The following is a 7,210-nucleotide window of genomic DNA, read 5'->3' as shown; positions in this document are numbered from 1 at the left end:
ATGTTTATATCATTAATCATGTTTTGCCTACTATGTGATGGCTGCTAGCTAGCTAAGAATATATAGTTGAGGCATTTGTAGTCATGATTGACACAATTAGAGCTAGTGTATGCAATAATATTTTGTAGTCTCTTATCGAAATCAATGTATTCTGATATCGGTTGTATGAAAAACGCAGCCAATGTTGCCATGGCTGCGAAATGTTTAAATTGCGTGACTGACAATCAGTGGCGGGTGCTAAAACAACCTGCCACAACTATCACATCCACCAGTGGTGAGCCCCTTGGCTCGCCCACCATTGCAGAGTCTCTATCAGTGGCGGGCGTGCGCTCGCCACTGATGCCACTATAGCAGTGGCGGGCGTCCCTGGGAGCCTGATCCGCCACTGCTAGGCTTTTTGCGCCCGTCACTGCTAGGCATTCCTACAGTAATGATGCTTTTTCTTTAGGCTTTTGATTTTCAAACTTCCATATATTTTGAAGAAAAATTTCAAACTAAGTCATATTTTCTATCCGCGTTTCTTGTGACGAGGCATTACAAATAAGATTCATTTTTAATATGTTTTGACGAATTTTTGAAAATATATATTAAGTTTCATCTCTTGAAACTTAGTAGAAATTGTAAGTTTCAACGATTAAAATTTAAAACTAACTGTGGCCTCATGAGGAATTCAACTACTTCGTGAATCGCGAGGCAATTGAGCGGTTAGGCAGGGTTTGGCAGGTGCATGCCCCTGCCCCTTGTGAATTTCCGGTCATTTATGTCATCTTCTGACTCCAATCGACGACTTTTCAACCATCGTGTTTCGCTGACTGTGATGCCATTTCAAAAGTCCAAAATTAGCATCGAGCTTTGCTCACGACATATCACCGATGAGTGTAAGAGGAAGACATCATTAATTTCCCCCGATAAACTGTGTGTGCAACTCTAAAGTTTATGTTTTTTCAAGGGATCTAAGTTTATGTAATGATGGCCTTGTAAGAGCTTCTACAGCAGCGGACAGCAAATCCGATCCCTCAAACACCCGCGGACGCGGTCAGACGCGTTCGCGGACAATGACCGATCACGCCTCAAATTTGCTCCTCTACATCCAGATACCTCATACTAAAAACCGCAGATCCATACAAAAGCATGCAAACGAGGAAATCCATGCAATACATAGATCAAGTAACCTATACTACCCTAATCCTCGTCGGAGATGTTCACTATCTCCGTGTACAGCTCCGCGTATATGGGCGGCAACCGCAACTCCAGCTCCTGCGACTGTTCCGTGCCAGCCTCCGCCTCCATCTCCACTTCGACCTCGTAGAAAAGTGCGTCGGTCCCCGCCCATTCCTGCCGGTTGACGTTCACATAGGCCTTATCCTGGATGGACTCCAGAATGGCCTGCTACTCCGCCATCTCGGTCGCTTGGGCGACCGTGAACTCCGCATCCGCGTTGTCGATATTGAAGCCCAGAGCCGATGCCAGCTCCTCCTTCGCCTGCTCCGCCTCCTTCGTATCCGCTACCTCCATCGGAGTCAGGTGCCGCTCCTCTTCCTCCTTCTCCTTTGGCTGCTCCTCCTCCCGCTGCCCCGTCGACTTCGGAGGCAAGCCAGCAGTGATGCGGGCGGCGACTTCACCCGGATCTCCTTCTCAATCTGAAATCGGCGCTCCGACGTGAGCATATCATAGGTGGTCTTTTTTTGTCGAACCATTGCAGACGGAGGGCGTGGGAAGAGCGGCGGAGCGGGAGAGAGGTGGTGGATGGGCTCAGGCTGGCGGCGTGGAGAGGGAAGAGGTGAATGTGGCTAGGGTTGGGGGATGTCGGTCGACTTAAATAGCCGAATTTGGCCTTAGATGATGAGCCAGAGCGGCGCACGCGACGTTCACACCCCCACCGGAAGAGTCGTCTGTCGCACCGCCGAGTTTTCGGGCGATTCTGTGTGGAACCTCATCATCAGTCTGACATGGGGAAGCGCCCAGGCGTCCCATGTCCGTCCTAGATTTGGACTGGATTTGAGAGGTGCTGATCAGCTTGGGCGTTTGAGGTCCGCTTGAGTCGCTTTTTATGACTGGTTGGTGACCAGACTGGCGTTTGAGGTGGGTTTAGGGCCGCTGTAGATGTTCTAACGGTTGGCTGGGCTGGCCTTTTTATTTCCGGGTTGTAATTCTACGTTTTCTTACTGTGAGTTCGAAGGAGAAAACAACTTTTTGTTATATACTAGTAAATGTGCACGTGCAACGCACGTTAATATTTAGACAATATATTAATTGCACACGGATATATTAGGTACTCCCTTCATTCCAAAATATAGTGCGCCCGCGCTTCGCGAGGTCAAACTTTGACCATATATTTAACGAACGGGACCGACTGCGGTGGGAGAAAAAATTACATAATTAAAAACTTTTTTCGAATACGCATTCATTGATATAACTTTTGCTCCCGCCGCAATCGGTCTTAGTAGTTAAATTTACGGTCAAAGTTGAAGCACGGAGATAGAGGAAGCACTACATTGTGGAATGGAGGGAGTATGATATTATTTGCGTGTTAATTTTATGATTAGTGCAATATTTGATATGATATTAATTACACGTTAAACACGTTGAACGCTCGCCATTGAAGTAGTCTAAGTCGTTGGATTGATTTAGTTTGATGGCCGAGATCAGTTGAATCTGCCCTTTTAAATCTTTTTGTATTGGTATAAATAAAGCAAAATTGCCCGCGGCCTGACATGCCACGAACGTCGGCGCCGGCCGCGCGCGTCAAGAATCTCTTGCCGTGTCAAAGGAACAGTTCAGAAAAGAAACTTAGGCGCGGATTCAAATTCTGATGCGCCTGACACGATACAGCGAGAGAGCATCGTGGGGCGGCTTGACCGCCTCGTCCGCCCTTGGGAATCGCCATTGCAAAGGCTCGGTACGAAGATTGGTCGCTTGGTTGAGAGCAGCTAGTCAAGCGCCTGCATGGACGCCGTGTCTGTCCTACCTTAGCCGAACCCTTTTGGAGCTTATCACCTTCGCGCCGGAGCGCGCCACGCCGGCCGCCGACATCAGCCCATTGAGCAGTAATTTGGGGCCGTATACGTGTGGCGGAGGTCAGCGTGGCCTAAGACGGCCGCGTACGGCCGTAGACGATCGTCTTTGTTGGGGCTCATGCTCATCTCCTCGTCCGTCGAGTTTGTTCTTGTTGTTTTTTATCCCTGCTGTGATCGTGCTTTCTGCTTATCGTGTGCACGTGATCCTGACCGTCCATTCGTTTTCTCGTATGCAACTTCCAACCAAAAATAGTGCACGTATGTACTCCCTTCATTTCGAAATAGATAACCCAATTTTATACTAACTTTAGTACAGAGGAAGTATGAGCTTTGCTTCTCCGTCGCATTTTGCACTCTCTGCCGGGTTTCCTTTCTCTGTGTCGACACTCCTGGGGCGGAGCTCATGCCATGTGCTCTACTCTAACGAGGGGCTGACTATAATCCCTTCGCCTGAAATTTATGTCAGGCTCAGTGGATTTTCAGACGACCGTCCTACTTTTTTTAACAGTAAAAAAGCGCAAGAGGCGCCTTATATTCAACTCATAAGTAGTTTACATCAGTGTTAAAAAAAGCAGTTTACAGCATGGAGTACATATCCCTGAATATTAACTTGATGAAGGAAAGAAATTACAAAGCACTCCCTATTTCTGTGAGCAGAGTTTATACACGTAAAATAAGGTTCTAAAGAGTTATTTAGAACCTGATGAGCTACACTATGGGCAATACTCTAGAGATATGATACACCTGTGCTTGGAGACCTACTGTGACATGGGTATAATCCGCTCAGCTTTTCCTGAGCTCCCAAAGGATTTTGTCTGAAGCAATTCCCATTTTTGCAGCAGTTGTAGCAAGTGTCAGGTTGTCTATTAAAAATGTAGCTTGTTGGAACTATAATGCTTCGCTGCATTTGCTGCCAGTACGAGTGTTGCTGCTTGGGCTTGCAAAGGTGTAGATGTTGTGGATGATAAAGCTTAAATCTGGACCTTGATACTTTGTTCTCCTAGTAGATGCACGAAAACACCAATCCCTGTAGTTGTTGCTCCTTCGGCAAGGCTTGGAACTTTGACATTTTTCCATGATGCATCAGAGAAGATCTTTACACCTCGGATCAAGAGATCCGTCTTGATGGTGCTTCCCTGTTCTGGAAAAACATTTGCTTGTCATGCGTGTCCATAATGAGTTCCGTGATGGTCCTTATCCATGCACTTTCCTAGTTCATGGTTTTCAGCAATTGCCCGGTCTATATGATGGACCTGTCGAGGGTTACCTGCTTTCCTGTGAGATCTGTTTTCATTTCTAGATTTCCATAAACACCACATGGAAGTTAATATTTTTTTCCAAAGAAGCATGGGGATGATTCATAGAGAGGAAAGCTTGTATGGCATATGCAATAGATCTGCAATTTTGAATTAAAGCATCTGATCTAATGCACCAAGGCCCTAGCGAAAGTGCACTTGAAAAACAAATGCAAATCAACTTTTTCTTCACTACACCTCGAACAAACTTTGCTTATGTTATTAGTGAGCCTACCTGCTCTTTTACCTGTAGGAATTGCCCTTCTAAGAATCCTCCATCCAAAAGTTTGAACTCTAGGTGGTATCTGCTTGCTCTTCCAAATTTGTTGGAGAATCACAAAGTCTTGGATAAGTAAAAGGATTTTGCTAGATGATCAAATGATCATAAATGGATTGCCATATGTTGCACCAAGGAGTGCTCCAAATAGAAAGATTGCTCTTTGTGATCTGGTAGAAAGAATGGGCTTCAAGAATTGGTCTAACCTTCAGAATTGAGGTCCAAAATGCAGATTTGGGAAGAGTTGGGTTGGCTCTCCAAAAAAAGAAGTGTCATGAAAATACTTAGATTTGAGAATTTGATGCAAGTGATCATGAGGGGCTTCAGCAATTCTCCGAACACTAGTGAGAATGAGGCTTTGATTTAAAGCCTGAAGGTTCCTAATACCAAACCCACGTTCTCTTTTTGGAGTACAAATGTCTTCCCAAGCTCGAAGGCAAATAGATCTAGCAGCAGGTTCACTTTTAACACCACTTCACCATAAGTTCCTAATTACAGCGATGAGTTTGGCAATGATTTTTTTTGAAAATAAAATATTGGGCATGTAGTAGACATGTATAGAAGCAAGGACGGAATTGATTAAAACAAGCCTAGCTGCATGGGAAAGTTTGTTTGCTTTTGTAGCCACTGAGCTTGGATTTAAACTTGTTAAAGATAAAATTGTAGGTAGAAGATCTGTCTTTGGTAGGAAGAATTAAGGGATGTCGAAGGTGAACTGAGTTGGCATCAATGTCTGGCACAGGAAAAATAGTTTTAATAGTAGCACAAATATTAGGATGGACGTGTTTGCTAAACATAATGGCAGATTTTGACCAATTTGGAGTTTGACCTGAATCTAAGAATTTTTTTAAGAAGATCCTTCATAGTCGAAGCTTGAGGTACTTACCTGGCCCCAAATCAGCAGGTCACCAATGAACATGAGAGAATGAATCAGAGGGCGATTTGGACCAAGAGTGATGCCAACCAACTGATTGTTTGCCATGGCTTCCCGAGGAGAGCTAGACAACTCGTTTATGGAAAGGACAAAAATATAAGGAAGCAGAGGACAACCTTGCCTGATTCCCTATTATTGCAAAATCTACCATAAGATTGACCGTTAATGATCATAGAGAAAATGAGGGAAGATATGCCCGCATATGTGAGGTTAATGAAATGACCATGAAGCCCTTTACGAGAGAGAGCAGACACGATGAAGTTCCACTCTATATGGTCAAAAGCTTTTGCAAGGTCAATCTTAATCATAAAGGCCTGGTTATTCCAATTGGTCAAATTAAAGGAATGAGTGGTTTCCTAGGCAATGATAATATTACTGCTAATTCTTCATCCCTCAGTAAAATCTTGTTGCGAAGGATGAATGTAGCCAGGAAGACGAGCCTTAAGCCTGTTCGCAAGGGTTTTTGCTATGATTTTATAAATCACGTTGCATAGGCTTATGGGTCTATAATCAGTGGGAACCAAAGGAACAACTATTTTGGAATCCAAGCTATATGAGTATCATTTATATGAGAAGGGAGGATACCTATGGTGTAGAAGTTCCTTACCAACATGGTGACATCATCCCCAATCCAGCTCCAAGTGACACTGTAGAACTCCACATTAAATCCATCCGGGTTTGGTGACGCTCTCCTTTTCATTTCCTACAATGTCTGCCAAATTTCTTGCTTATCTGGAATGGTGTAGTCTTGGTCCATTTGAGGGGGCTGAGTTCCAAGATAGGGCCTGCCATTGTTAGTGTTTTGAGAGGAGAAGATGTGTCTAAAATAATTCACAAAGGTTTGAGCTATGCTTTCAGGTTTGAAGTGAGTAACATTATTTTCATCTTTTATAGATAAAATTGTATTCCACCTTCTCCTTTTGAGTATAGCTTGGTGAAAGAAAGTTGTATTCCTATCTCCATCTCTAGCCCAATGTTTCTTAGCTCTCTGACTATAGAACTCTATTAATTTAGTCATGTTCTTTTCATAATTGTCCATGAGGGAGGCTTCAAGACTGTGGTCTTATACCTGCGGTGGCTGCATAATGTTGTGCCATGTGCAGCCCATCCGCGCATGAATTTTATCGACAAAAGACGTTCGCCCCACTTTAAAGCCTTTAAAACAACCGAGTATACAAGGCAGTAGCAAACAGAGATAAAACAATTATTCCCACGAAACATATGCTACAAGGTTTTGACCAAAGTTTAGAGGCATGTTGTGTTGTCCAGCTTGCAGGCAAACCAGACCCTAAACACCATGAATGCTTAAAAGCAGGTTTGTTACGCACGCATTTCGGGATCAGAATTATGGAGCCCACATTTTTTGAGAAAAAAAATCAGAAATAAAACTTTTTTAACACAATACATTCAAAGGAGTATGCACTCATCCCTATGAATGCACACATGCACACCCTACTTCTATGAGCCCGGGGAAACTTAATCGACCACCTCACTACATGGGGAACATATTCATTATCAGTGGCTTGACACCGAATCCATCATAAACACTGATACGTCTCCAACGTATCTATAAATTTTGATTGCTCCATGCTATATTATATACTGTTTTGGGCAATATTGGGCTTTATTTTCCACTTTTATATTATTTTTGGGACTAACCTATTAACCGGAGGCCCAGCCCAGATTT

The 7,210-nt window shown here is 43.9% G+C and overlaps 1 pseudogene; it reads right to left on the bottom strand.

Annotated features, from left to right (window-relative positions):
• Positions 1-3,988: 3,988 nt before the first annotated feature.
• Positions 3,989-6,541, bottom strand: LOC147985996 (uncharacterized; annotated as a pseudogene).
• Between the last annotated feature and the right edge of the window lie 669 nt (positions 6,542-7,210).

Source organism: Triticum urartu, chromosome 2A (assembly GCF_056163025.1).
Source record: "Triticum urartu cultivar PI428250 chromosome 2A, HENAU_Tu73, whole genome shotgun sequence".
NCBI lineage: Eukaryota > Viridiplantae > Streptophyta > Magnoliopsida > Poales > Poaceae > Triticum > Triticum urartu.
Note: the sequence above shows the minus strand (reverse complement) of the source record. Positions and strands in the feature narration are given on the sequence as shown.